Source organism: Cannabis sativa, chromosome X (genome assembly GCF_029168945.1).
Source record: "Cannabis sativa cultivar Pink pepper isolate KNU-18-1 chromosome X, ASM2916894v1, whole genome shotgun sequence".
NCBI classification, from domain to species: Eukaryota; Viridiplantae; Streptophyta; class Magnoliopsida; order Rosales; family Cannabaceae; genus Cannabis; species Cannabis sativa.
This window is the reverse complement of record NC_083610.1, coordinates 17,627,725-17,638,768: the sequence shown is the minus strand read 5'-3', so window position 1 is coordinate 17,638,768 and position 11,044 is coordinate 17,627,725.

Here is an 11,044-nt window from a genome sequence, read left to right as displayed (position 1 = left end):
TAATTATAATATAGACTATGTATTATATATTAAATAATACAACTTACATTGTATTAAAAAAATGTGGTCGTAATAATTAATACAATACATTACTTTATCCAAATATAGTTGTTGGGATTAAACTCACTTAACCTGTCAAGTCAGTATGTCCATCTATTTGCTCATTAGATGAATCTAAAGAAAGCTGCTGCTAGTTATAACAGTTGGCTTTAATACCAACTTAAAGGGGACCCCACCAACAACTATATATAGGGGTTATTTCAGGTCTGAGTTTTGAGTAAAGAGTTCTAATCTCCAAAAGCTCATACTTTAAATTCAGTTGAGAGAGAGAGAGAGAGAGAGAGAGAGAGAGAGAGAGAGAGAGAGAGAGAGAGAGAGAGAGAGAGAGAGAGTACAAGATCATAGAGAGAGAGTACAAGATCATAGTGAGTATGTGTGGAGGGATGTAAAAGGGATTATCACTCTTGAAGTGATTTTCTTAATGTGAGGTATTTCTTTGTAATACTTTATTGTATTGAGTTGTAATCTTGGACTCATTCTATTGTGTACTAGTGGCTATTCCTATTCAATAAAGATCCACCATTAATTCATTATTGAGTTAAGTTTTTTTTGTCTTATTTCAATTAAGTTCATGTTTTGATTTTATGATTGGTTTTAGTTTTGAATTGTGTTTCTTAGACATTGTTATTGTTGTAACAACCTGTTTTGAGGGTGAGGATTCACCACAATAGTGTTATTTATTATTTAATACAACACGACTCTTATACGACATACCAAACGTGCCCTAAAATTCTCTCAACTTTAGATGTTAATAATACCATTGCTATTTTTCTTTTCAATTAATAATATTGGAATTTGTTAATGATAATCAATTAAAATAATAGTCTCCAATCTAATTGACTTATCTTTCCGTTGGAGATAGAATTAGGATTAGAATTAGAAAAACGAGACAAATAATCAGATGTTTAATTCTCAGATTATTTGACAAAAAAACTAAAATAAAATCAAATAAAAAAGTTTGCAGCATCACAATTAATTTTAAGAATACTTATACTTTGATTCATCCAACGGTCAGAAGACACAGCAATAAAAACTGTTGCAGCAGGTTCATTCAACCTCATAGCTATGTAAAGTACATAACTGCACTACTAACAACTCGTTCAGTCGCAAAGAACTTGTTATTCCCAACCATTAATAACGAGTTGATGGTGAGTCATCGAAGAATAAAGAAAAACCAACAATGAAACAAAATAAAATAAAATCATGTCACACATAGAGACTAAAACACTGAAAATTATGTCACGGAAATAAAATGAAAACACTCAAAAGTACATCATAGAGACAAGACTAAAACATTCAAAATCATATTACAGAGACAGTAATAAAAATCGAATTAAAGCTGCACCTAAACTCAAGAAAAGCCGACTGAAGACAAAAAAAAAAGACTTGATATAGCTATAGATTTAATTTTAATTAATATTAAAAAGGATTAATGGTGCCATTATTATTTAGTGTTTTAAGATATTTTTTATGTTTTTTACAAGAAGATATTTTTTGGGCTATTGATTAAAGAAATTATAAGAATGTACATTCAAACAAAAAAAAATTAATTTTTTACAATATTATATAAGAAGAAATCTTATTGTAGCTTGCTTTCAAAAAAAAAAGAAATTTTATTGTAGCTTATTGATTTTTTTTAGTCTAGCGCTCAAAATACCACCTTACTTGAACAGTATCTGCTCTAATAATGGCTCGTAGCTCTGTAATCATTAAAAAAAAAAAAAAAGGTCTTGCCCTCAAAATGTAGAAATAAGTGCCACGTGTAGTTCACTGAAAAGCGCATGCAGCTTTTAGTGACCAAATTAATCTCAAACTTGGCACAGCCACACTAACCCCTAACATTATAACACGTGTTACCAAAATATTTTAAATTTAATAGATTTATATGCTAATTATCTAATATTTAATCAGGAAAATCCATGGAGTTTAACGTACATACACCCTGTCACAATAAAATATTCATATATTTATTGGAGTCATCATCAACTTTTTTTTTTTTTTTAAAAAAAAAAAAAGAAGAAAGAACATGGTGTTTGAGTTTTATTTTATAATATTTGTTTGTTTAAGTTTGATTTTAATTGCAACAGAAGAGAAATAGTTTAACGCATGTAGTCAACAAAATATAATTTAAGGAGTGTCCATTAGAGTTACAACACCTAGTCCCCAAAGCTAATTTTTTTTAAAGAAATGTTAAAAGGTATTAGTGGTGTCTAGTACTCTCCTATGTGTGAATATCACTATCAGTTCAATTAAGTATCGGATCTCATATAGTTTAATGTAATAACTTTTAAAAAATATTCTTAGCCAATCACAAGACGACATATTTAGAGATGTTAGACAGTACTACTGGTACTCAATAACAATACTCTTTTTTTATCACCTAATTAATTCCTCTCCATAATTTGAGTTTATTTCTAGATAATTTATAAAGAGACATGGGTGCTAAAAAGTATTAATATTTTAAGATATTTGAGTAAATGTCATTTTTAACCTTGTGTTTTATAAAAATTAATTATTAAAATATTTTATTAAATGACAATTTAAATTAAGTTTTCATTATTATAGTACAAAATAGTAAGGGTGTTCATAAAACTTAAATTTGTACTACCTGCACCGCGAATACCTTTACAAAATAGTACTTTGAACTTAATTTCTGTCAAATTAAAACTTAATAATAATCTTACCTGAAACTGTTATGATCATACTTAAGAAAATGTTAAAAAGTGAGGTCAAGGTATGATTTTGTTGCATTTTGAAAAATATAAGATTCACTAGATAATTTTTAAAAAACACAAGATCTAAAATAGTATTTACCAACTCATTTTGGCAACTATCTTTAGTAAAAGAGTCATTTGCTACTACGGTTAGTTGTATTCTCTCTCTCTCTCTCTCTCTCTCTCTCTCTCTCTCTCTCTCTCTCTCTCTCTCTCTCTCTCTCTCTCTCTCTCTCTCTCTCTCTCTCTCTCTCTCTCTCTCTCTCTCTCTCTCTCTCTCTCTCTTTGCATTTAGCTCAGCCCAACACCAAAGGATTGTCTCTAGTCACTGTTGGCTGAACAGTGGTCGCCACCATGCTTAGGGGCCCCCAAAATCCCAAACCCTAACCGTCCTTCTTGTGCCTGCTGCCCCTTCATTTGTTAACGGGCCAAATGAAACCGTACTCGACTTCCTCCAAAATCAAGTTATTTTCTATTGTAAAATGAATTTCTATTCCTAATTGGTTTTTTATTTGGAATCTAACTATTATGGTGGTTGTGCTAATAATTTTGAATTTCTAATTTTGTAATTAGGTTTCGAAAATGGGAAAGAATTTTCTAATTATTGGTATTTTTCAGTATTGTTTGAGAATTATTGGTGTGTGGAGATGGTGGTGATGTGGTGGTTGTGGGGATAATGGGGATAATGGTGATAGTGTTTGTGATGTGGCAGTGACTTTGGTGGTACTTTGTGGTGGTGGTGATAATGGTGAAGAAGAATGAGAAGAAAGACTGGTGGTACTAGACATTTAACGGTTAAGTGTATTTTAGAAGTTCTAGAAAAATAATTTTCGTCAAAAATTAAATTTAAGTATTTATTTGTAACTGTTGACCTCGTTTTTAGCCAACAACAATGAGTCAATTAATAAGCGATAAGAAATATAATTAAGAGAGAGCAAAAATCGATAAACAATAAAGAAGACGAGATTTTCAAGGGGTTCGACCCCTTTAGTTCGGTAATAGTCTACTCCCATTAAATTTTATTGACTTGAGAACAAAAACAAAGTGTTTCCTCTCTCAAGGTTCTCACAATGAAATCTCTGAGTATTTCTCTTAGATTTCTCTCTAAAGCAATTATTTTGATCCAATTTTTCAGTGAAGCTAGATCACTATTTATAGGGCCAAATGCATGAGGAAAGGTTTCCCTTTTGCTTACAATGTCTATACATGGTAAGAACATTCATTACATATTTAGAATACATGAAATGGGGGATTGGACAGTCTACCGTATCCCTTTGATACAATCCCATGATTATAGGGATTATCTTTGTGCTTGGGCTTCATGATATCAGCTCTTGAAGTAATTAAGTCTTGATACACGACTCGGAGAAGCAACTTCACTTTGTTGCTCGAACAATCTATCCTGTATGCTGCTTGGTCAAGCAGATTTTGTGTGTGCAGATGTATTGTTTGAAGTTTGTTCAGAGCATTTCCCCAACCAAGTGTAAGGAATAGCAGACACGTGTCACCGATATATGTTGCCACGTCATAGTACGAAAAATGAAATAACAGTAACGTATTTATGCCGTAAATTACTTTTTAATTTAATTATTTTTATAACTTTTATTTAAAATTTAAATATGCATTTTTTTTTTTAAAAAAAAAAGTTAGACATTGTCAAATCCCAACATGCCCGTCCGAATCCGATTGGAATTCAAAACACGGAACTCTCTCAAAATCCTTCACACACTCACATTCAAATCACAAATCCCCTAATGTGAACTGGATGGAGGGCTTAATTCTTATTTAAGAGTTATAAAAGATGTTGGTGTTGCCTGTGGAGTATTGTACGAGTGAGGGCTCCATTGCTCAGCTCATGTTGGGACTTTGGGACTTGGGACTGTACGTGTGCCAATTGCACACATCCACATCTACATCCACTGCACCTAAATTAACTGTAAATTTCACATATATACACACTACCACGTGCTTAAAACTCTTGGATATTTCCTCTACTGAATAAATAAACTTACGTGGCAATCTATGATTGGTTGGAGTCTCCCATTTCAAAACGCAATACATTATGACACTGACCACCACCGTACAAGAATGATAATTGAGTGCTGAGATGGAAGCTACGTGTCGTAACAGAAAGGGCCACTGTATATATAATAATAATTTTTTATTTTATTTTTTTAATAATATAACAATAATAATTTTTTTTTAAGTACTTATACATTACACCCCTAAAATCCTAAAAAAAAAGTGTCTAATATGTGCATGAATTTTTTAACTTAGATTTTTTTTATTATAATTATTTAAGATATTTTATATAATTTTGATAATTTTGAAAAATTATTATTTGAATTTAATTTTTAGATTTTGAATTTTTATGAATTTTTTAATATTTTACAAAAAATCTTAAATAATTATAGGTCAATTAGGATTTTTGTTCATTGAATTTTTAAGGTCGTTAAAAATGCCTCTAAACTATTGAGATTGTTAAATTTAAAGATTTTTTTTTTTTCAATTTTAGTAAAAAAATCCAACATGAATGAAAGTTCAGAGATCATTATTTAGTACATGTCAAAGTTCGAGGAGCATGATTTAGTAGATTTTAAAGTCTGTGGAGCATAGTTTAGTATATAAACAATCACTGAAATAGTAAAATTAAATGAAATTAGACGAAAGTCTTTAAATCCAACCATCTCAATAGTTCATGTGACATTTTTAACAATTTTAAAAGTTAAAAGGCATAATTTAGTATATATCAAAATTTAAAGGATAAAAATTTTAATTAGCCATAACTATTGTAAGTAACTATGAAAAAAATTTAATTTTTTAAAATACAAAAACCAATAAAAAAATACAGCAGAAAATCTTTTATGCATTATAAAATTTTCCTATTTTGTTTTTTTTGGGTAGACATATAACAATAATATACGCGGCTAAGAAAGCACCAATGAAACAATAAGTACAATAATTTTATAGACTGAAAAAACAAAAGACAGGCAGAAAGGGACCCGGCGAGGAGGCCATAAGAGAAAATGACAAAAACAGAATGTCCATTGTGGATTTATTTTTATTGTATTAAATAAATTCTTGGATTTTAAAAATAAAAAATCAAAATTGATTGATAAATATTGTAATTTTTATTTTATTTTTTAAAAAAGAATAATTTCATTAAAGAATGCATAAAGCACGATACAAATAAAACACTCTTATAATTTAGAGTGTTTGTGGTGCCGGCAGTGATATTTTTAGATATTTTTTCAAACAACTTAAATTTTTGGCTTCTCTAAATTTTGACATGTAATAAATTGTGCCCCTGAACTTTTTCGGCCATTAAAAATTTCCCCCAAACTATTGAGATTGTTAAATTTAAAGACTTTTGTCTAATTTCATTTAATTTTACTGTTTCAGTTATTGTTTATGTACTAAACCATGTTCTCCAGACTTTGATATCTACCAAATCATGTCCCTCAAACTTTGATATGTACTAAATCATGTCCCTTGAACTTTCATCCATGTTAGAATTTTTTTACTAAAATTAGACAAAAGTCCTTAAATTTAACAATCTCAATAGTTCAGGGGGGATTTTTAACGGTCAAAAAAGTTTAGGGGGCACGATTTAGTACATGTCAAAGTTCAGGGGGAAAAATTACTAATTAACCTAAATTTTTTTGAAGAAAAAATTAAACTTATTTATATTTATTATTTTTTTTTTTTTGAAAATAACTTATTTATATTTATTAACTCATACTAATATTGAATATTTTTCATTTTTATTTTAAGAGAATACGATTTGATAATTTTTAAAATTTAAGGGTAAAGTTGTTAATTGATAAAAGGGTAAATACTATTTTGGACCCTCTGTTTTACAAAAGTTACCAATTGGACCATGTGTTTTGTTAAATGACAAAATGGACCCTGTATTTTCTAAAATAGTACAAATAGAACCCTGAATTAATTTTTTGTCAAAATAAAGTTTAATTATAATCCGATCTAAAAGTGTTATGATAAAACTGTTTACATTTTTTGTATCTGTTCGTATTAAGCATTGTCTTCAAGTTGGTTGTATTAAAAAAAAGTTGTGAAAAATTAAGCTCAGAGGGTCCTATTTTTACTATTTTAGAAAATAGAGGGTCCATTTTATTATTTAACAAAACACAGGGTCTAATCTGTAACTTTTGCAAAACACAGAGTCCAAAATGGTATTTACCATTGATAAAAATACCTCATCATTTAAACTGAATAATAAGACGTAACCTGTTTAGAGATTTTTAACTAGCTGTATATTTTAGGGACTAAAATCGTTATGGTCAAAAGTTGAAGAAGGAAAATTGTTAATTTTTCAAAAAAGAAAGAGTAATTATTAGTACTTAAAGATTCATTTTTTTCCAGTATTAAAATTAATTCTACCGTTCAATCACCAATTGCATACCTCTTTAGTCTTTATTGTATAACATATAAAAATTAAGAACCAAACTAGTTAGAATAGTTGAAATAAGGATCAAATTTTCATATCGAACAGTACCAAACACCAGTACACGTAAATAGATTAGAACGAATTTAAAAGTGCACTGAAATATAGAATTAAAATAAAATGATCCCACACAGAAAACAATATATATGTCAATAATATACTATTATGTATGTGAGAAATGTTTCAATAACTCAACATCATATCATTTTGTTTCAAATCTTTTTGAATGATCTGTTAACAAAACACAATGTAATATTGAAAAGTGTTCTTAAAAAAGAAGTGGGGTGCACTTTTATAAATAGATGGATCTATGATAAAGTTAAAACCTATAATTTTTAAAAATCATATTTTCATAATAATATGATGCAATTTGAACCACAATTATTAAATTTTAAACTACAAATCACCACAATGTGTTGTTTGGCAAAAATATAAACCGCAACCGCAGTGTGAAAAATTTCAAACCATATTTTTTGTGTGGTGTAATACGGTATAGACAACTTGATAAATACCCTTAATTACTAAGCAGGGAGATAAGCCTTGCCTAGCAACCATATACTTGAGGAACATCTAATAATAAAGTTAATCAAGCAAGAAAATGAGTAGTATTAGAAAAGTTGACAAATATTGTATTAATACTCGGATTTTGACAAAGAAAAATGGATTGATATAGATAAATACTTTGAAATTATTTTTGTATTTTTTATTTTGAACAGGATTATTTTTGTATTTTGATGTTTAATAAGAATATCTGATGTGAGAGCTAGGCCCGTTTTAGTCGTATATATTAGCCAATGGACATCCTATTTTGTCCCTCATGAATTTAGAGTCAAAACTAACAAGAAATACATCTTCAAATATGGAGCCTTTTTGGCAGGGCTTTTTACACTTTGTAATGGGAAATTTGATAAAACAGGCTAAAATGTAACACATGGTCTTAAATTATTTCTTCCCACTATACAATTTTTTAACTATTCTTTTCCAACCCAAAAGTAATACCCTTATAACAAAACCAAAAAACCTCACATTCATCTCTCTCTCTCTCTCTCTCTCTCTCTCTCTCTCTCTCTCTCTCTCTCTCTCTCTCTCTCTCTCTCTCTCTCTCTCTCTCTCTCTCTCTCTCTCTCTCTCTCTCTCTCTCTCGTTTTCCCTCAGCCACCACCACACACCACCAACCGAAACAAGCCAAACCACCACCGAGCACGACCTCAGTCGCGCCTCAACCAGGACCACAACCATACTTTGCCGGACCTCTAAAAGCTTGATTTTCCTCACAAAAACCTTCATTTTCCTCACCCAAAAGCAATGGGTAAATGTTTCTTATACAAAATATGGTTAGTCTTATTGTATTGCATGAATCTATACATTATTTGTTGTATTATGTTATTTTTGTGACCTGAAATGAAAGCAGAGTTTGTACCCAAACACTGTTTTTTTTTCTGGTTTTTTCAAATTTTTGCGATTTTGTACGTCATTGTTCGATTTTGTGTGTGATGCCAACATAAATCAAAGGTCAGGCATGACTTGTATTATTTTTGGCGACATTGGACGATATCTTGGCGATGTTTCACGATTTTCACGGTTCTGCATTTTTATGCAATATGCTTACATCATTATGCGATATTGTTTATTGTTTTTAATATCTTCTTGTTGTGTATATTTGTGTGACATAATGTGATATTGTTTTTCTTGTGCAATATTTGTGTGATATTTATGCAATATTGTTTTTTTATTGTGCGATATGTCTTGCTAATGTTTAATTTATTTACGTATTTGTTTGTGGTTTGTTTTGGACAGATTTAACTGTATTAGTGCATGTACTATATGATGGTGTTTGGGCTGTAGAGGGTTTCAACTGGGTGTTCTATTCTTTAACAAGTAAGATAATGATGTTTGACATTGACACTACACTGGAAAAAGTGCATGAAATTTTGTATGAAGAGTTGGATGCAGACCCTTTGGTGTATAAACTGAAATTAGAAGTTTGTTACATGTACATGAAAGACACCAAGTTTCCACTGGAGTTTTTGGTGAAAGATAGTTAACTACGAGTGTTCTTGAGCATGAAGACAAAAATGAGCATTGATAACTTGTTGCTACTATTTGTGACTAAGGTGAGGAAGAATGTAAATTTGGAGCATACTCCCCCAATTGCTCCGGCCCCCTCGAAGTATTGTTGGGACCTTTGACCCAAAAATTGATCTAGGGGTTGGTTTGAATGAGCAACTCCCCAATAATAAAGATGATCACATATCCAACATCGCATTTGATCATTCAGATGAGTTCGATGCTCCATTTTACAACAATGATCTTGTGGTAGATTTGAGTGCGGATGATGATGTGGCTATAGAAGTACCTCCCTTGAGGATGGAACTAACTCCAACCAACCAAGTAGAGTGACAAAGAAGACCCCCATAGTGAGAATCGCCAAACACCAGGAACTAGTAGCAGTCGGTCAGGTCCTTCTATTAGTACTCATGCAACTAAATTTGGAGTTTCTACGAAATTCAAACCTCTTATGTGGACAAGGAAAAAGATAGAGAAAAATAATGTATATACAACATCCCTTAGTGGTACGCCTTCAAGGGAAATATATCTTTGCAAGTTGTAAAAAAATAAGAAAGAATTGAAGAATGTAGTGGGAATGTATGCATTGAAAAACAATTTTGAGTGGATGGTAAGTAAGTTTGGCACTGATGTGTTTTACGTTACTTGCAAGGATAAAAATTGTAAATAGAGATTAAGAGGCAAGAAGAAGGCACGTTGTGACATGTTTGAGGTTACTGTGTTCCACAACGAACACACATGTAACCTGGATTCTAGAAATTTTCATCACCGTCAAGCAGCATGTGGGTTATTAGGCATATTAGTAAGAACAAGTACACATCAGATGGAACTAACTACCAGACAAAAGACATTTATAGGGATATGTTTGATGAGTATGGCATCAAAATGAGTTATGAGAAGGCTTGGAGAGAAGGTAGTTACGTAAAAGACAAAGTATGGGGGCACAATGTTAGTTGTTGTTACGTACGATGCAAACAACCGATTGTTTCCGGTAGCCTTTGCAATTGTCGACAATGAGAATCACGACTCTTGAAAGTATTTCTTGCGAAAGTTAAGAGAAGCCATTGGGAAGCTTGAAAACCTTATGTTCATATCGGATAGACATCAAAGCATTGAACATGTTGTTAAGGTTATTTTCCCATAAGCATGCCATTGTGCATGCTTCAAGCATATTACTATAAATGTCGTTCACAAGTTCAAGACTGATGTATGTAACAAGCAAATATGCCTTGTAGCTTCCGCATGGAACAAGGCGGAATGTGATAGACATTTTGAGGTGCTCAAACGGATGCATTCCGCCATTGCTACATACGTTGAGGAAATAGAGTTTGAGAAGTGGGCTCGCCCTTATTGTCTAGGCAATCGGTACAACATATTGACAAGCAACGCTGTTGAAAGCTTCAACAAAGTGACAGAAGAATTCAAAAAATATCCAATAACTATTTTGGTTGAATTCATCAGGTTCACACTTGAAATTGATTTGCTGATCGTCTCGAAAAGCCAACTAAGTGTACTACCCCTTTGGCTACTACTTTTGAAGATGATTTAATAGCACAACACAAAGATGATAGGTTCAGGAGTGTCCTTCATAATGGTGCGCAATTATTTAACGTTGGTAAGGGTCCTAAAGGTGAGAGAGGTGGTGATATGGACTTAGTGGAGAGAACATGCACTTGCAGGCTGTTCCAATCGCTCAAAATCCCTTGTCCCCATGCATGTGCCACATCAATTAGTTAGA